We start from the raw sequence: 20,065 nt of genomic DNA on the forward strand, positions 1-20,065 counted from the left end.
CAGAGGGTCCCGGGACACCTAACTCCTCGGGGTGGGCAGGAAGCCTGGCGAAGACACGCGCGAGGACTCAGGCCAGGCCCCGGCCCACTGGGGGGCGCGACCCTGCGGGTTCCGGCCCTGGGGCTGGGCTGCAGGGCGGCGGGCTAGGGAGGCCCTGCAAAGGGGCCGCGTCCGGGCTGTGGGGGGCAGGGCAGCGGGTGGGAGGGCTTCCCCGAGGTCGGTCCAGCCCCGCCGGCCCAGAGTGCCGCCAGTGGGACCTCCGGGACCTCAGCTCGGCGGGCCGCGCCTCCCGGCCTCCGCCGAGGCTTCCCCAGACCCGGCCACCACAGGCTCGCTCAGTCCATTGCCGTCCTGAATGCCCCGCGCGACTGTCCGGCGCGGTCTCGGGACCGGAGCCCCGTGTTGTGCAGGGCATGCGCGGGCCACCGGGCGCATGCCCGGTCCTCCGGAGGGGGTGGGGTGGGGGGGGCGGAAGCTCGGCGCGGGGACGCGGCCGGGCGCGCGCCGGGGCGGTGAAGTGCTCCTCAGCCGGTCGCCGCGCATGCGCGGCCCTCGCCTACGCAGCACGGCCAGAGGGCGCAAGCCCGCCGCTGCTGCTGCTGCTACTGCCGCCGCCGCCGCCGCCGCCGCCGCCGCCGCCGCCGCCGCCGCCGCCGCCGCCGCCGCCGCGACCGCCGCCGCCGCCGGGACCGCCGCCGCCGCCGGGACCGCCGCCGCCGCCGGGACCGCCGCCGCCGCCGCCGCCGGGAGCGCTGTGCGCCCGCGGCGTGAGGCGTTGGAGGGAGCGCCGCCCGTCGGTTCGCGGCGCCGCCTCGCAGTGGTCTGCCCTCGCCTCCCGGCGCCCCGCGCGGTACATGTGAGTGCGGGGAGGGGGCGGGGGCCGGGAAGCGGGCGGGTGGGCCGGCTCCTGGTGCTGGGGGTTGGCAGGGCCGCGGCCCGCGGGCGGAGGGCCGAGCGGGGCTAACCAGCCGGTCCGCGCCGCGGATGAGGCGGAGACGGACCCCTCCCGCGCGCCGCTTGGGAGGCCGAGGATGTGGGGAGGCCGGAGAAGTGGGGAGGACGAGGGAGGGGCCCGGGGAGGGCGGCACTCTGGGGAGGAGCGGGGCGCGGGCGGGTCGGGAGATGTGGGACGGACTGGGGGTTTCCGGGAGGACGGGGATGTGGGGAGGCCGCCGGGGGGACAGGAGAGGCCAGGGAAGGGGGACGAGGGGGCGTGTTCTGGGAGAACGGCTATGGGTGGAGGACGGACTTGTGGGGAGGTCGGCGTGCTCCGGCAGGCCAGGGGACGAGGGGAGGCCGGGGCTCGGGTAAACGGGGAGGTTTGGGGGACATGAGAAGGCCTGGGGGGGTTCGTGAAAGATGGGGAAGTTGGTGGATTCGGGGGTCTCGGAGAGACGGAGGGGCTCGAGGCCGGAGCGCACAGGGAGGCCGGGGGCTTGGGGAGGCCAGCCGGCCTCCTTGGGAGCTGGCCAATTGCCTCAAAGACAAAAGGGGGGAGAGAGAAAGGAGGAGGAAGAGGGAAATCCTTGGGGACCTGGAGGGGGGAGAAGAGCCCTGACCCGATATGGGGACTCACTGGCCCTGCGGCAGGGAAGGGCGAGCCTCGAACCCGGATCCGGGCCAGCTCTTTCCCCGCAGCTGGCGCTCAACTTGCTGTGGCCCTGTGGTTTTTGGGGCGAAAGCCCTGGAGACCTCGTTGATTCATTGTGCCTCCAAGTTTACCTCTTCCCAACCCAGCCCCCAGCTCTGCTTCTGGCTTAGGTGGAAGAAGGACTTGTTGTTTCTTTCTCTCTCCTTTCCTTTCTTTTCTCAGGAGGAGGAGGAGGGGTGTGTGTGTGTGTGTGTGTGTGTTACTTGGTTTTATTTAATTGCAGGATTTAGCTTAATGCAGTAAGGGTAAAAAAATTTTTTTAGTCATTTCAACAGTGTCTCATTCTTGCATGGTTAGCCTGCAGCTGGGTTTTTGGCAGTGAGACTAAGATAATAGTAATGTAGTAATTATGGGAACTGGTTGAAATACATTCAAGCTGAAGGCGGTGTAAGGATTTGGGGATCTGTACATAAGACGACCAACGCTGGGATTCTTAGGTAGAATGTCAACATTTTCGTGGTTGGAAAAATAGGCCATTACTATTTGAAATGAAATACCAGAGCCTCACTCTTAATATTTTATTTGTAAAACTCATAATGGAAGCAGTCTTCTCTTGGAAATGTGTGAACTCTGGTCAGTTGTCTCATCTCTTGAAAACCTGAAAGGTGGATGAAGTGATGGAAAGATACATTGCAAATTAGCATTCACCTTATTTTTGTTGAGATCCAATGTAGGTGATTTTTTCATGCCATTGTGCTTTGGAGATAATTTTTAACATCCTGCAATATTTAAACACATGAAACTTCTGAAGAAAGTTTGCGTTCCGGTGTCTTTATGAGTACATTGTTTTCTCTTTGTGGCTGTCCTTGGAGGTGAAACACTGAATGAGCCTACCCCTCGTGTCTTGAATACATTTGTGTGCTAAATGTTGTCGAAGCAGCAAGATCCCATGTTACACATTCTTTAAGTAATATCTTTCCGGTGATTATCATATACTCTGATTTAATAATGAAAACTGGGGAAAGATTGTTTAAAACCCATTGCTGTCTTTTAAAGGGTCCCACAATCAACCTAAGACTTGAGTATATACACTGAATAAAAGGACCTACGCATTGTTCAGAGGTTATGATGCATCAAGAAGCAAGTCCTTGGATAAATAAAGACATTGAATCCAGAACTTAGTGTTTAAGGTTTGGGGCCAAGAGTCCTGGGGCAGAGCCCTACAGGAGAGAGGACTTCAGCCTCTTTTCAGGCCGGCGGTCCGCTGAAGGTGAGTCGTGATTAGGAGTGAAGCTCCATGAGTGCGATGGGGTGGAAGTGTCCGGTGAAACCAGAAGTTAGGAGCCACAGTGCAGATCATTAGAACATTTCTCACTAACATCGTTTCTCTAGCACTCCATGCCCATTGTTGGAAATTAGAGAACTTGACATCCCAATTCTTAAAATTGGGTTCTTCAGCAAGTCACATAACTTTTCTCGCTGGGAAGTTTGAGAAATTGTCTAAATAACAATTGTATTGTTAAAGCTATCCCCTTAAAAAAATGCTGATTAGTTCCCGCAGGAAAAATTATAGTGTCTTCTGTGTACTGTATATGTTCTATCGTGTAGTAAAGAGTCATTTTGAACATGACTCTTCTTTTTTGGATGTTAGTTTTGAGTTGCTACTTCTCTATCTCTAAAGATTTTATGGAAACCTTTTTTCCTGTATTTTTAAGTGTCTTAATTTTGAGAAAATACTTGTCTCAAGGGTAACACAGGAAAGATGAGAGTCAAAGTCTTAATATGTAAGTCTTTAACTTTTGAAAGTAAACATTTTCAGTTTAGACAGTTTTCGGCTAAAATCTTGTTTTAAATTTCAATATAATTAAAAATTCTATCGTTTGTGAAATGAGGGGTTTTTTTTGGCTTGTAAACCAGTAAAGTTTAGTTTCTGTAGTAGTTTATTTTGTCTTAAAGCTCGAGCTTAAGAACTTATTTCGTTACTGTATGTCCTTACTAAAATCCCTTAAATAATTAGCAAAATATTGCTGTGGGGGTCTTTGGGAATTTTTACTGATGCCTATAGAAATTATTTAAAATGCAAATTCTAAAAACTTGGGCAAAGTAAATGACCTTATTTGAGTGAATAGTAGTAAATTCCAGGAAGTTTGTGAGTGCAGTAAGCATTCAAATCTGAAGTCGCATCTCTGTCCTTAGACGGATCCTCGGTGGAAGAGGATGAGCGCGGTTCCAGCTCCTGTTTGGGTGTACCTGTGTTTCAGTGCCTCAGCCACCTGCCTTAAGTAGTTGTTTTTTTATGTCTCTTCTGAAAACCATGTTTCGTAGTGGATTATTTAAACCGTTGATGGCTTTTTCTCTCTGCTAATATTTGTGCAAGGTTTTTTTTTTTTCTCTCTTCCATTTCATGACTACCAAAAGGCAACCTAGTGTAGGAGAAATGAAATTGCTGTCTACCACTTTGTGGCATTAATTTCTAGGAATGGTGCCAAATCTTACCATTCAGAACTACATAAATGTGTTTCTGATTATAAAGTACCAGAAGAACCCCCTCTCTTCCTGTCTGTAACAGTTGTATTGTTTTTTTTTGCTAGGCTCTATCATGGAAATAAAATTCAGATAGGCATATGTAATTCAACTTTCAGGATAGGTGAGATTTTTAGCAAATGCCGTTAATTATGGTCTGATTTGCATAAACACTAATGAAGTGGTTTTTAGAGGAAAGTATGAAATAGATGTTTTTGGCTGGGTGGCACTATTGCCACTTTTTAGCAGTTGAAAGCCTCCGAGAAGGGAACAAGTAGCATCGTCACAGAGTTTACTTATTTGTCAGGACATGAAGGTCTTTCCTTGCAAGCTTTGTATTGAACGAAACAAATTCTGCCTAGATCTTATTGATATACATTGGCATTTACTGTAAACTCATTTTTCAGAACAAGAAAAATGACCAAAGTCATACATGTGAATGTTATCCACTGATAGGGGAGGAGATGTAATGTTACTGCTACGTGTGGGGTATTGTGTGTTGTTGGTAGGTGTCACTACCTTTTTACTGATGAATTAAATCTGGGAGATGACACGTGCCAGACCTGAGGTGATTGCTTTCATGCTTTTTCTCCTTTATTCCTCCTGAGAACCATTGAATGTGCTATTGCTATCCTCATTTTTGCAGAGGAGACACTGGAAGTTTGGAGTTCGAGGAGCTTGCCGTGGGCCTCTTGGCTCACAAGGGGTAGGTCCTTGTTGGCTGGGCCTGCTGAACTCTCTGCGCAGCTTCTAGGACCAGACAGGACTAGAGCAGCAGTAGTCTCACAGATCTGAACCCAGCCTTCCGAAGGGGGAGTGAGTAGCATGCAGGTGTAAGTACCGTGTCTGGGAGAGTTGAAATAATTATATTTTCTGTTTGAATCTGACGCTTTCATATCATGAAGCTGTGATCTGGCCAACATGGTGTAGGTAAACATTTTAATGAACATACCAAAATTGTTTGTTTTAAGTTAATTTAAAATCAGTTAAATACAAATATATAATGCATAGTGCAGTGATTGACGCTTATTTGTTCAAGGTTGTGCTTTAGTAACCTCTACATTGTTACAGAGTTTTTTCATTGGTGACTTTTTTTGGGGGGGGTGTCAGTGTTTATGAATATAGTTTTGTGGGAAGCAAGGTGTAATGTGAGGGAAAAGTAAATTGTAAATTTCTCATGCAGGTTTCATCCCCTTGTAGTAAATCCTAGAATTTATAATCTCTAACACATTGCTGCTCTATAAATGTTTCTGAAGTGAATGTGCTCGTTCTCGCCGATTTAGAATTTTCCATAGTGCTTTTAAGACTTGACGTACTCTGTCCTCCTTTATTTAGGGCCAGTGGACCAAAACCAAGGCTCAGAAGAACCTAAAAAGTTGTATCTATGGGCTGTCTGTGCCTAGGATCTCCTTTCTGCCTCCATTTTCTATCTTAAAAGTCCTGCCATCTGGTGCTTTGGATTGTGCTGTGAACGGTAGGTGCTTGTTGGGTCTACTTGTGACCAAAGCACCATGTGTTTGTCTTTGATGGACTGAAGAAAGAGCTGACGTGGTTTTATACATTCCATATTTGTAGTGCATTGTGTGTCTTTTTATAGAATTTAAGCAACACGAGGGCAGAAACTTTGTTTTACACACTATGGCATCCCCAGTGTCTGACACAATATTTATTGAATGAAAGAACCCAGGCTCATTCGTTGTTGGAGAACTGTTCCTGCATCGGTCAGCAGTCCACTGTTTTTTGTTTGCCTTGGTAAAGAACCTTACTTACAAACCAGGTAGGACTTGATACCAGGGAGAACTTGGATTGTCTGTTTCTATCTTTGTCTGCTTTATTTTAGATTACAAATATCATGAAACTTGAGCTGCGGGAAAAAGGCATTTCTCTGTCCTTTTATAGTTTTCAAATGTGTTTTTTTCTAGAAATTAATTTTGTAGGAATTGGTCATGTGTTCGTTAGGACTCATTCTATATTCTGAAGTCCTAGGAAATTGTGATTTATAAAAGATCCTTGATGACTGGTCTAGAAGCTCTAATGTATCTTCTACTAATCAGTTGGATTCTTCATGTACTTTACAAGGGTTTTACATTATGCCCTGAAACCATTTTTAAGAATGCATCTTCCCAGGGGCGCCTGGGTGGCTCAGTTGTGAAGCATCTGCCTTCGGCTCAGGGCATGATCCCAAGGTCCTGGGATCGAGCCCCACATCGGGCTCCCTGCTCCGCTGGCAGCCTGCTTCTTCCTCTCCCACTTCCCTTGCTTGTGTTACCTCTCTCGCTGGCTGTCTCTCTCTGTCAAATAAATAAATAAATAAAATCTTAAAAAAAAAAAAAAATCCATCTTCCTAACACTGTAATGCCAGTTCCATGACACACCGGCCTTCCGATGATCTGCTTAGAGAGTCTTTTACGTTGTTGTTCAGAGTAAACGTTTTGAGCAACAGGTCACTTACCTTCACTCAGGCAAGAAAAGTCAGTATTTGGGTAAAAAAAAGAGTTTGTTCTTCCTCAGCAAGTTCCCCTTGGTCTTGCTTATTGCGAAGGGAAACACTGCGTGCGCACACCACAGTAAACCAGTAAACTGGTTGTTTGCAGTGGTTCTCAAAGTACAACTGCATCACCATCACTTGGCCGGGTTAGAAATGCCTGTGCTCGTGCCCCACCTCTGACCTCCTGAATCAGACTCGGGGGGTGGGGCCCGCAGTCTGTTTGAACATGCTGTCCAGGAGCTTTTGTTGCATGCTAATGTCTGTCAACCACTACTTGAGAGTGTTTTAAGAGAAATGCAAGTCGTAGCAGGCAAAAAATCAGTCGTAAATGGCAGAGGCATGTGTTTGGCTTCTGACCACTTAGATTTGCTAGTGAGATTGCCTTCACTTCAGGACTCTTTTTCAGTATGTTTTTCAGGTTTTCTAGAGTCTTGGGAAGACCTCACAACTAATTTTGTTTAGGGATTTTGAATGTTTTATGCTGAGGTCATTAAATTCTTGGTTGGATTTTAAATAAATGATTTTGCATTGAAATAGCAATTTGTATGGCCCCTGGACTTGTGGTTTTTGGCAGATAGCAGGAAAGTGTGTGTATGTGGGTGCTCAAGGCACGTGTTCCCTGGTGGTTTTGTTTTGGTGTTGAGAGATTGGCTTGCTTATACTAGAGTCAGGATGATTTCCAAGTCTTGGGGTGACTACTAAAACAGTATTGTGTGAATTGATTCTATGCCTAGCATTAAAGTCATACTTAAATTTAATATGTATTGTTTTGCCTTTGTCCTTTATTTTTTCCCTAAGATCAGAGCTAGATAAAAGTTAGTGTTCAAAGATGGAATTGGTGATATGCTTACTTTCTGCTATGTCTTATGCAGAGTTGGACGCACCTGAAGGCAAATAGAATATTGTGAGCTCAGGGACACGGACTCTGTATTATCCTGTACGTATCTGTGGGTCCTTTACAGCTTCCTCCTCCTCCTATAGTGGGTTGGCCCTCAGTCATTGGTTTAATGATTGAAGAATAGTCTGTGCTCCTGCTGAGGGGGCCTTGTGACCTTGAAGTACGTGGAAGTTGTTACTAAGGTAGAGAAGAGAATTAGGGACAGACGGGTGGACTTAGGTTACCATAATGTCGACGCGAAGTACAAAGGATGTTTCCACGTCCTCTTCTGGCCCCCATCAGACTGAGTCAGTGGTGTAGCCCTGTGATGGAGAAAATAAAAGGAATGAGCTGGTGGGAAAAAGTGATCTGAAACAGTTTCTTTCTCCTTACATTGGTCAAGTGAAGTTAAAGTTCTAGTTTATAGTCAGTTATAGACTGTGACCCCACTAAATGTACATCAGAGCGCCTGGCCTGGAGCACCTCTCAGTGAGGGAGTCTCCTGTTGCTCCCCGCTGTGCTGGGAGGCTCCAGCTGCCCCCAGTCTTCTCTCTAATGACTGCTTCAGCCCTGCTCTGGTCTTGTGTCAGTCGCCCCGCCCCGCCCCTTCTGGTGGTTTCTGCTGTGTTGCTGCCTTGTGGTTTTCAATAGCCTTTTCCTGGTTACATTGAGGTTGCACATCTTTTTATACATTTACTGGCCGTTCGGATGCACTGTTTTTCGAAGTGCCCATATTTTTCTATTAGGTTATTTTTAAATTGATTTGTAGACTATATATATTCAGAACACACATTCTTTGTTGGTTATGTATTTTGCTGCTGTCTCTTCCCACTTTGTCATATGCAGTTTCACTGACTCAGTGGTTTTTGTGTGTGTGTTTTTTTTTTATGAATAGAAGTTCTTAAGTTTAATTAGTGCCATTTGTCAGTCTTTTGTAAGCTTTTTCTGTCTTTCCCTGCCCTGAGGTCATGAACTAGTTCCTCATTTATTCTCTAAATGCTTTTATACTTTTGCTTTTAACCTTTAACTTTGTAATTCTCTCAGAATTGGTTTTGGTGCATAATCTGAAGAAGGAATCCAGCTTCATTAACCTTTGGACATGCTAGTTGTCCGAACACCGTTCATTGAAAAGAGCATCTTTCCCCCAGCGCTCTGCAGTGCCCCTTTTCTTGGAAATGAAAGGTCCGTGTGTATGTGCATCTGTTTTGGACTTTCTTGAATTCCACTGGTACTGCCCAGTTTAAGTTGCTTCAATTATTTTAGTTTTATAACAGGTCTTATTGTGGAACTCTTCCCACTTGGTTCCTTTTTAAGCATACCTTGGCCATCCTTGACCCTTTGCAGATCTGTATCTGTTTTAGAATCCCTTGCTGAGTTCCAAGGAATTTCTTCCTGCTGTTGCTTGGGATGACGTCGAACGTGATCAGTGTGTGGAGAGTCGTTTCTTGGTTTGAGTTATTACAAATAAAGCCTTTGAATAATTTTGCTCAAGTCTTCATGTGACCATCGGCTTTTGTTTTTCCTGGAAATGGTTGGGTCTAGCACTGTAATGGCTGGATCCTGTGGTAGGCCTATGTTGGCTTTTTGAGAAAGTGTCAAACTCTGTCCTGGAATGGCTGAACCATTTCACATTCCTCCCAGCTTTGTGTGAGAGTTCCAGTCACGCTGGATCGTTGGGGCAGCATTTGGTATGGATAGTGTTTCAGCTTTTCAGCCATTCCGATAGGTGTGTAATGGTTTTTCTTTGTGGTTTTGCCACCTGTGTATCTTTTGGTGTTCAAATCTTTTGGCTATTAAATTTTTTTTTCTTATTGGTGGGTTCTTTATATATTCTGAATACAAGTCTTTGTCAGATGTGTGCTGTGCTTTTCTCTCATGCTATGGTTTGTTTTTGCATTCTCTCTCTCTTTTTTAAAGATTTTATTTATTTATTCGAGGTAGGGAGAGAGAGCGGGATGGGGGCAGGGGCCGAGGGAGAGGGAGCAGCGGACTCCCTGCTGAGCAGGGAGCCTGCTGCCTTTGGGACTCAATCTCAGCACCCTGAGATCATGACCTGAGCCCAAGGCAGACATTTAACTGACTGAGTCCCCCAGGTACCCCTGGACTGTGCTTTTTCAGTGTCGTAGTTAAGAAATTGTTGCCTAATCCTAGGTCACAAAGGTTTTCTCCTTTATTTCCCTCCATCCCCCTCTAGAAAAGTTTCAGGTTTACATTTAGGTCTGTGATTCATTTTTATTTATGGTGTAGAATATTATTTGTAGGATTCTTAACTTAGTTCTGATTATTTGTAGGAGTCTATTGAGGCATAGAATGAAGATATAGCTCCTTCCAGAGAGCTCTTTTTTTTTTTTTTTTTTTCTTTTTTGCTTCAACCAGTTTAAAGCAGGTTTAAGGCTTGAGGTACTTTGGACCGCCCAGTGCTGTGATTTTACTGGAGAGGTGACTCACCTCTGGTTTCTTTTATCTTGAGCTCTGTAGCCTTTAGGGCCCTGCTTCTGGAGGGAGTGTTTTTGGTTAAACACCCTAAGGGACCCAGCTTTTGATTCTTACTCCTCTTTCCCTGCATGGTTGTAAAAATGAAAGTTGAAAATTTTCAGAATTGGCAAATGACTGCAGGGCAGAGGTGGTTTCTGTGCTTGTTCATCTCTTTGGGTTCCTGATTTCACTTTAATTTTGGCCTGTTCTTTCCTTATTGTCTTGTCAGTTTCTGGTTGATTTTAAGATTTTAAAGTATTCTGTCCATCTTTTTTAGTCTTTTTCAGGGGAATGATTGGGCCAGATAACATAGCCTGTAGTTAAGGATACAGGGAAAAGTGTGTTTTATTTCACTGCAGTGTTTGGAGTCTAGACTTGGATCTGTGTCTCCTGTAGTCATTGCTAGCCATGTGTGGCTATTTAAATTAAAATTAAATAAAATGAAAAGTTCTGTTTGACAGTGACACTAGCCCCAGTTTGGGTGCTCAGTATGCAGGTGTGGCTAGTGGCTACCACCTCGGACAGTGCAGAGATGGGACATTTTCATCGTCATGGAGCGTTCTCTTACACAGTGCTGGCCGGACTCTTGACTTTTTCCGAAGTCTGCCTAGAGCAGGCACAGCTAGACAGAGGATTGAGCCTCTTTGACAGGCGTATCATGGAGCCTGTCTCTAAGGTGGTGTGGGTTCTCAGACCGGTATAGGTGGGATCATGGGAGGCTGTGGTGCACTGAGTAGAAAGCCACTAAGTACTGATATTTAATTTAGAAATATCTGCCTAGTGTTTCCTTAGGGTGTCTGTTTCTTTCTTTTTTCTTTAATTTACAAAAAGTAGCAGTAATTTGAAAATTATCAAAATTAAATAGCGAGTCAAAAATTAAATTTTACCCTTAGCTAAAGTCTCAGGTATTAGTAATCAAAGATGTCTAGGTATCATAGTTTGTGTAGAGAAGCAGGTCTTTTTAGTAGAAAGACCATCTTAACTAGGAAACAGGAGGTTGAGGTACAAATCCTGGTGCGTTGCCTTTAGTCACGTGACTTCTGATACTGTCTATATAAACTCTAGTATCTGTGATCTTTGAAGCTCTGCGTGCAGTTACTATGTGGGATGGTGTACACATGTAAAGTGCCAGGACAGTTGACCCCTGAACAGTGCGGGCCGCCGGACCCTTCCCCATAGTTGAGAATCGGCAGTTAGCACATATTTTGTATGTGTATCATATACTGTATTATAAAAAGGTAAGTTAGAGAAAAGAGGATGTTGAGAAAATTATGAGAAACTACATTTACTATGCGGCATGTATCAAAAAAAATCTGTGTATACGTGGACCCAGTTGTTGAGGCGTCAACAGTATTAAATACCTGTCTTGTGCCTGGTGTAGTGTCAGCCCCCGGGGGCACAGACAGGAGGGGAGTGAGGCAGTCAGCGTGCAGTGTGATGCCTGCAGTGATAGTGCCAGAGCAGAGTGCTCTGAGGACCTGGAGGGCATGTCCCCGTCACGGTCACGCTCAGAGGTCAGCAAACTTTCTCTGTTAAAGGTCAGATAGTAAACATTTCAGGCTTTGTAGGCCACATAGGGCCTGTCACATAGCTGCCTTTTTTTTTTTTTAAACAACCTTTAAAAGGGTAAAAACCTTGATTAGCCCAGAACCATACAGAAACTGGCTGTGGACCAGATGCCGTGACCTCTTCAGGTCTGGCTGTCTGCAGGGATCTGTAGAAAGAGAGTGGAAGGTGGGAAGCAGGCAGGGCCTCGTGGAGGACATGCCCGCTCTAACGGTGCAGAGGCGGGAGAGGCTGGGGTCTGTGAGACTGGATGTTTTTACTAGTGTTCAGGAGTACAGAAAGGGTTGGGTCGAGAAGGAGGTAGGGTTGATACTATTGACAAGATCAGAGCAGCCTGTGGTTGATTCTGACGGGAGCAGATTCCTATGACAAGCGGGTGGTTAACTAGTACAAGGGTCGGTCAAGGAGCTGTTGCAGTCATGCGCTTCAGAAGGGAGAGGAGCCAAGCCTTTGTCATTAAGGGAATGGCTGCCCGGTGTCTGTCGCCCAGCTAGTAAAGTGATGGGCAAAGTTCAGATGGTCCAATCTAACAGCCTGTGTCCTTTTAATTCTACAATTACGTTGTACACACAAGTGAAGAAGGCCTTAATTAAGGGCGTGACTGAGGAACTGGAGAGAGGGTGATTTGAAGCCTGTTTCTCAGCCAGTCTCCAGGCTCTGACCTGGGAAATGAAGAGCCAGGGCTGAGAGAGGGGGTGTCCAGAGCAATTCCAGGATGGCTCCCAGATTTCTCCCTTGGTGAAAAGTCCATGAAGATCTTTTTGTTTTTAAGTGCTTACTGATCAGACTGTTTGTTGCTTAAGGAGGAAATGCTGTCTCCTAGGTCCGTGAACCCCAGAAACGGTACGCAGAATTGTGTGTATGCACATGAGCTGTTTTCCTGGGGTAGGATGCTTGGGCTTTCGTCCCATTATCAAAAGTGAGCCCAGCCCAAGGCGGGGGCACTCCTTGTTATTGGACTGTGGATGTCTGACACTCTGCCCGGGTGTGAGGCTGTAAGGGAAAGCTAAGCATCCAAATCACGGGACTGTTACTGTAAGTGTCATACATCCCAGACCGCTACATAAAACACAGGCCCATGAAGCTGTCACCTGAGCCCAACTGTACCAACCGAGGTCTACCAGCCAGCAGTGCAGATGTCTCCCCTGGCCTCCGAGAGACAAAACAAGGCCCGGTTTTTGTACATAGAAGGCCAGCCAGGAAAGTTTGGGACTCTCGTTGGCATGGATGTTTCAACATGCTGTTGTACATGAGATGAAGCTAAAGTTTATAAACTATTAGGAATATCTTAACAGTCCCATGGCTATGAGAGATGGACCAGTGTCACTTTTAGTTGGCTGTGTTAGTTCCAAAAAGGAGTGTAGTTTTTCTGTCCGCTCAGAAGTGCGTTGATAGTTAATAGTTGTAAGACAATACCTAACTCGTCCTGTTACAGTTAGCTCTTCCGTGAACAGATGCAGGAGGAACTGGGCAGCTGGTGGTTTATGTTCGCACCAGGCAGATGAATGTGGTGTCCTGGAGTCTAAACTGGATTGGTTCGTGTTTGACATTAGCGTTATATGTAATTTAGGAATTACAGACTCTGGATTATAGCAGTCCGTGCAGAGATTTGCTGTTTTTGGTGATATATGGCTGCCCTATAGAAGTTGAGGCTTAGAGGGGAGCGTTTGGAAATGGGTTTATGTCTGAGAAAGTTTCCCTCTTCCTGTTGACAGGACTGTGACCTCCATTAAGGGCCAGGTGTCATGAATGGCAAAGATCTAAGAAATGATGGAATTCAGTGATGGTGTAGACGTTAGAAGTGAAAAACCCTAGGCTGTTTAAAATATCACCCTTAAGATTTCAGGCTGGGGATAATTGTGATTCCACTGTAGGTAAAAAGTTTGGCGTCTCCTTGGCTGTGTCATGGCAAAAAAAAGCTTTGCTTTTTGCTTTGGGAAAAATACATTATTTGTGTCCTAAGGAATTGACTTGATAAAAGAGGTAGCAGGAGTAACTTAGTTTAAATGCAAGTTGTCTACATATGAATTAATTTTTGTCGGGTGACGGTTGATGATTTGGTTGGTGAAGAGTTGATGTTTGATTTTCGTCTTTGAGTCTGCCCTTTCAACTATTTCATTGGAAATTCTAAACTTTTCCACTGGGTGTTTGCCTCCTTTATTTTTATTGTTTTAGGTAGTCTAGGATTTTAGAGGTTGATCTAAATTTAGGGATCAACTGGTCCGGGGCTCCCACTTTAGAGATGAAGAAATAACAGGGTAAGGCTCCTTGGGTAAATGGCTCCTTGATACTGACAGAGGAGAACTCTCAAGATTCTCTCAGCTGTCTTGACCTTTAGCTCACGGGTGATCTTTTTAGTAGATGAGAAGGGTATGAAGACAGCTTCTAAAACTCAGGTTTCCTATTAACTGTCAGGAGATTGAAAAAAATGGATGTAATTGAAAAATGGGTGAGAAATGGACACCGTTGAATCCGTTGTTCACACTGTATCCAAGTAACTTGTGGTTTGCATTCAGTCATTTATTTCTACATTGTCTTGGATATTTGAGGAATGACAAAACAAATCTCACACGTGTATATAGTCTAAGTTTTAGAAGACTAATAATGCCAGTTGTTCTCACTTCTCTACCAGATTCAGAGCATTGTCCTGAGTCACTCTTGACTCTTGAGCATCTTGTCCTGATGGGGATTCATTAAAAAGAAGACAGTCCTGGGGTGCCTAGCTGGCCCAGTGGGTGGAGCATGTGGTTCTTAATCTTGGGGTTGTGAGTTTAAGCCCCACGTTGTGTGTAGAGATTATATAAGTGAGTAAGTAAGTAAGTAAATTAAAAAAAAAAAAGACGGTCACTGCCTCAGGAAGCTTTTGGGTACGTCAGTGGTCCTGAAAGTAGTGTATGTAAGAATCACCAAGGAGAGTATATGAGAGATGCAGGCAGGGGGGCCTGGTGCCTTAGTCAGTTAAGCGTCCTACTCTTGTTTTGGGCTTAGGTCATGATCTCAGGGTCATAAGATCCAGCCCTGTGTCAGGCTCTGTGCTCAGTGTGGAGTCTCCTTTCCTGCCCCACCGCCTCGTGATCTGGCTTTTTCTTTCTCAAAAAAAAATTTTTTTTAATGCAAATGCCTGGTATTATCCCACAGAGATGTTGGATGATCATTGCTGATGTGGAAGCCTGTCACCTGCATTTTATTTATTTTTTATTTTATTTTATTTTATTTGTTTTTTAAAGATTTTATTTATTTATTCGACAGAGACAGAGACAGCCAGTGAGAGAGGGAACACAAGCAGGGGGAGTGGGAGAGGAAGTAGCAGACTCCCAGCGGAGGAGCCTGATGTGGGGCTTGATCCCATAATGCCGGGATCACGCCCTGAGCAGAAGGCAGACGCTTAACCGCTGTGCCACCCAGGCGCCCTTGTCACCTGCATTTTAAACTAGCATCTCCTCGTGCTGAAAGAACACTGCTGTAGTGTTGCTGTAAGGACGTTGTAAATCATCAGGACCTAGAGTTTGGGAGGCCCCCAAGACTACCTGCAGGTTCCGTGGTTCACTAGAAGGACTTAGAGAACTGCGAGAAGCCATTATCCTCATGGTTATGGTTTATTACAGGGCAAGGATGCGGACAGAAGTCAGTGAAGGAAAGGCACACCGGGCAAAGTCCAGGGAAGACCAAGCATGAGCTTCTAGTTGTCCTCTCGCAGTGCAGGTGTGCTGACTTCTCCCAGCACCGATGCTGCCAACCAGGGAAGCTCACCTGAGCCTTGGTGTCCAGGATATGTATTGAGGGTTGTCCCATAGGCACTGCCTACATGGCTGAGTTTAGTCTCCAATCCCTCTGGAGATCAAACTGGTGTCGTGTGTGGCCCAAGGCTCCACCAGAAATCAAATTGTTAGCATGGACTGTCTGGTGTGGCCGAAGGCCCCCAGCTAAACAAAGACCGCCTTATCAGGCAGGGGATTCCAAAGGCTCAGAGGTGACTTCCCAGGAGCTGGGCAATGGCCAAATCTTCCCTGGGGCAAGCTTAATCCTTTCCTGCATACAGCCTAGAAAGTAAATTGTTATTCCTGTCATTACTAGGGAGTTCAAGAAATTACTGCTTTTGGGCGCCTGGGTAATGCAGTCCTTAAGCGTCTGCCTCCGGCTCAGGGTGTGATCCCGGCGTTCCAGGATCGAGTCCCACATCGGGCTCCTCCGCTGGGAGCCTGCTTCTTCCTCTCCCACTCGCCTGCTGTGTTCTCTCTGTCACATAAATAAATAAAATCTTCCAAAAAAAAAGAAAAGAAATTACTGCTTGTAGGTAGAAGATACATTGCAACCACATGTAGTGTAATTTGCCACAAAACTAAAATACCAGAATTTCTGCACCCAAGTGAAGATGTCTCCAGAAGTGTGTCATACTTGACACCTGTCGTAATGTTTTCATCAAGAATTTGAGTAAAGAACAGGAGTTAATGCTGGGAGACCGTTCATTTTTAGAATCAGGATTTGAAAATACTTCGACAGGTTGTAATGAAGTGCTAAAATCAACAAGGTAAAATTTATAAGGAATAAAGGTAAAATGACAGACTTAAGTTAAAAAGAAAAAAACAGCTGAGAAGTTAAAGATATGTGGTATGTGCCTTAGCTGTACCTGGGTTCAGAAGATCTGGGGAAGATGACTGAAACGGATCGGCAGGCTTCTTTGTGAAGGGGCAGATGGTAGATATTTTAGGTTTTGCAGACTAAGAGGCAAAATGAAGGATATTATGTAAGTACTTACATAACAGGAGAGAACACTAATATCTATAAAATTTTTATTGACAGAATTTCAAATAATAATTGAGTATGTATATATATTATAATACAGGTCTAATAAGAATGGAATTTTTTTTCGGGGGAGGGTTGGATAACATGTTTTGTAATTGGAGCTCACAGGTAGTGTTCCGTATCATCACAACCAATGACAAATGTTCAGTCTCGGGGCTGATCGTCACGGAAGGTTACAGATGTCATCTCTGACAGTGTCTGCATACTCGTAGGTGCTCTTGCACACTGATACCAGTTCGGGAGCATATCATTTCAGTTTAGTGTATTCATCGTTTGGCAGACATCGATAGAATTCCACTAGATTCTTTTTGATGTTTGCCTTTCCGCACGTCATTACAGCGCAGATTCCTCTCTCCGATGGATGGTCTGATGGAAGTGCCTCAGTTGCTCGGTGAAGTGGGTTTGAGATACGTGAATTTTCATTGTACTTGCATTGAGGTTTGAGAAATGCCGCTGGAACTGTAGTTTGAGCTCAAAACACATCTGCTACACGTTTGTGTGGGGACATAAATCCACTTCTCTCTTTAACTTTTAATTTTTTTCATTTTTAATTAGCCGCTATGCCCAGCGTGGGGCGTGAACTCCACCCTGAGGTCAGGAGTTGCACGCTCCTCCGAGTGAGTCAGCAGGCGCTGCTCTAACTTGTGGCGGCGGGGGAGCCGTGTGGCCGCGTCGGACGTTGCTTGTGAGTAAGATGCTTGCAGCCACTGAAATGCCTTCACTGCCCGAAGTCCCTCATATGAGCGCTGCTGTGCCTTGTCAATTTAGGCTGAGCTCATGAAGAAATGTTAACACGTAGGAGCAAAAGCTAATTTCCGAAGCAATTCAGTGTTTGGTAATAGTGATGAGTAAAGGAGGGGGTCTTTTTCAAATAGATTTCAGTCTTGGCTCTGCGGTTGAAAAGTCACAACAGAGCCTTGCACAAACCATTGAACTGCAGTGTGGTAGGACAAGTCAGGCTATTTTCATGAGGTTGCCGTTGGTACTACTGGCTCAGTAACACATGATGGGTTCGAATACTTTCCACAAAGTTCCTGCTCATGAATGATAGACTGAATAACCATAGTTTAAATGCTTTAAGCAACTTATATTTTCATCATTGTATATTTTCCAGCTAACCCTTTTTCTGCTCTGCAGATATTTTTACTGTCATAAGTTATAATGTGTCTTAGCAGATTCTACTCCAGGTTGTATTAAATCAGGGTTTTCTTAATATCTTTAAAAGTGTTCTCACCAGCAGTTCCACACTGACTGCCCTCAGAGGCCCCTTCTTCAGTCCCATTGACCCCTTGAACAAACAGCCTAGCAGTGTGGGGAACACCTGTTGGCTCAGTCCTTCGCCTCGTTCCTTCACTGACTCTCTGTTGTCATCCATGTAAGATGAGGGACCATTTAGGGTTTGGAGCAGAGAAGCGATGCCGTCTGATCTAGGCTTGGAATCGGTCTGCCGTGGTGAGCATGTATGCTAGGGTGGCAGGGCTGGGAGCGGGGAGGCCTGTTCCGGAGTGCTGTAGTCATTTCGGTGAGGGATGGTGGCTCCGGTCACGATGGTGTTGGTGAGCATGATGGCGAGGGGACAGCGTCTGGGCCTCTTTTGTGGGAAGAACCAACATTACTTGCTGACAAGACTGGATGGGGAATGTGGGAGGAAGACAGGCGGCAGGGATGACGTCCGTTGTTTCTCGGCTCAGCAGCTGGAAGGCGGACGTTGTCGTGAACGGAGAAGGCTGTGTGTAGGAAGGTTTGTGGAGGGGGCGGGCCAGTCAGCACCTGCGCTTGGAGGTGTCGGACGTTTCACTGAGTTCTCTTCGGTGATGCTCCACTTCCCCAAGGGGCCTACAAGCAGGCCCGGCAGAGAGTACACCTGCCAGGGTTTGGTCAGGAAAACCCGGGCCATTCTCGACAATTAGTCGTACGGGGAATTAGAATCCATCCCTACCGCTGGGAGGGCTGGCAGAGTTGAAGAGAATGATGTTTCTCTTCATTTTGCCCACGTTGCCTCTTATTAGCGTTCACTGCCCGCCGCCCTGAGCTGTAGCGGGAAGGGGTTTTGGGAGAAGTAGCTCTGCCGTCTTGGTGATGCGCAGGAGCAGGCCGCGGTGGGGCTGCGGTGCAGAGTGAACAGCGGTCAGTCCAGCGCAAGGCCAGGCAGTCGGGCTGAGCCGGAGGGACAAGTTTTAGCTTTGTTAGCATAGAAGCAGCATTTGAATGAGCTTGCCTGGGAGGTAAGCATAGCTGAGAGGAGAAAGGACAGAGCCCTGGGCGACTCTGGAAGGAGGGAGCCATCGGTGGGGTAAGAAGAAAATCACGAGAACATGAGTGGGAGATCAGCTCTTGTCAGTTGTCGAAAGGACGAGCCCTGGGCTCTAATGATTGGATTGAGCAGTGCAGAGGTCGTCGGTAGTCTTAGAGGGAGAAGTTCGTGGAGTGGTGGGGGCCAGAGCCAGTGGGTTTAAGAGAGAAAAGGAAAAGAAGAATTTGCGATATCGAGTATGTTGTGTGTATGCTTGTTTGTGGAATTATTTGTACAGTAGTTGTTTTAAAGTCCCTCTGGGCTGATTGTCATATTTGTTCCCTTCTTGATATTGGCTTGTGTTGATTTTCTCCTCCCACGGGAATTGACGCTTTTCTGGTTCTTCCTATGCTGAATAAGTTTGGGGTGTGCCCTCCCCATTTAGGATATCATGCAAGGAGACTTTCCATTGTATTGAAATCTGCTGATTTTGGTCGTCGTTTAAATCCAGTCTTGCTTCCTAATCCCCCTGCTCCAGTTTACTTTTCAGAGTGGTCAGAGAGCTTCTGCAGTTACTCTTTCCAGCCTTCCTAGTTGCTCTTTCTAGGAGAGGCAGGAGGGAATGTGCTTCGTCTTCCTTACCTAGATCTGGGACCCTTCGCTTTGCAAACTGCTTCCATTTGTCCAGGTAGTGATCTCCAGTTCCACCGAGGCCAGTGATGCCCGCACGACTGTGTCTCTTGATCACTTACCACTCCCAGGCCTTGCAGGAGATTTCCTGCTAAGTACTGCACGCATTTGGTTCATGGGTCCTTCCTTTGGTGCCTCTCTCAGGTAGACAGAATGACCCTTAGGTATACCTTAGTAGCCCATTCGTTCATTTGTGTACAATTGAAGCGTTGTCTTGTCTTGAATATGTTAACTGTGCCTATTAATTAATTTGAGTAGAATAGTGTTTCTTTCGTATTTTTAATGAGCCTTTGTGCAGTGGAATTTTCTATGGATATTATTTACAGTGTAGAACAGATGGTGGTTAAGAGGATGGGTGTTGGATAGGTCTTGCTTTGAACCTCAGATTCGATTCTTATTCCCTGCATGTTGACCAGGTTCCTTAAGCTCTAAATCTGTTTTCTTATCTGTTAAGTGGAGATTATCATAACTCTTTGACAAATGTGACAGAACATAGTTCTTAGTACATGGCTAGTTAGGGAAGGATCAGCCTGAGGTTCAGCAAATACAGTTCCCAGTGATGTATTTATTTCTGTTGTGGGGATTTAAAAGCTAATCTTATTCCCTGATGAGTTTGACCAGCGTATCTAAGATGTGCAAGCAGTTGGTATTCACCGTGTACTCTGCATGTAGAACGGGCGATTTATTGTTGTTGTTGTTGTTCCTAATACCGGTTTTTCAGCAATTAGTAATATTGCCTCTTCATTTCCCTAATGTATTCACATCATCAGTAGCTTACTACCGGTTGGACCGCAGACCCTGTACCATGCGCTGGCACAC

General features: G+C 46.0%; 1 protein-coding gene across 2 annotated transcripts in view; it reads left to right on the plus strand.

The window, feature by feature from the left end:
- The first annotated feature begins 15,683 nt into the window (after positions 1-15,683).
- The window catches only part of LOC125281949 (ral guanine nucleotide dissociation stimulator-like), a 476,760-nt gene continuing 472,378 nt past the window's right edge, over positions 15,684-20,065 (plus strand). For both annotated transcript variants that reach the window (XM_057312911.1, XM_057312912.1), the window contains exon 1: positions 15,684-17,008. The gene's annotated coding sequence lies outside the window, so the exon portion shown is untranslated. The remainder of the gene's footprint in view (positions 17,009-20,065) is intronic.

The sequence above is a fragment of the Ursus arctos genome, unplaced genomic scaffold, assembly GCF_023065955.2.
Source record: "Ursus arctos isolate Adak ecotype North America unplaced genomic scaffold, UrsArc2.0 scaffold_16, whole genome shotgun sequence".
Lineage (NCBI taxonomy): Eukaryota > Metazoa > Chordata > Mammalia > Carnivora > Ursidae > Ursus > Ursus arctos.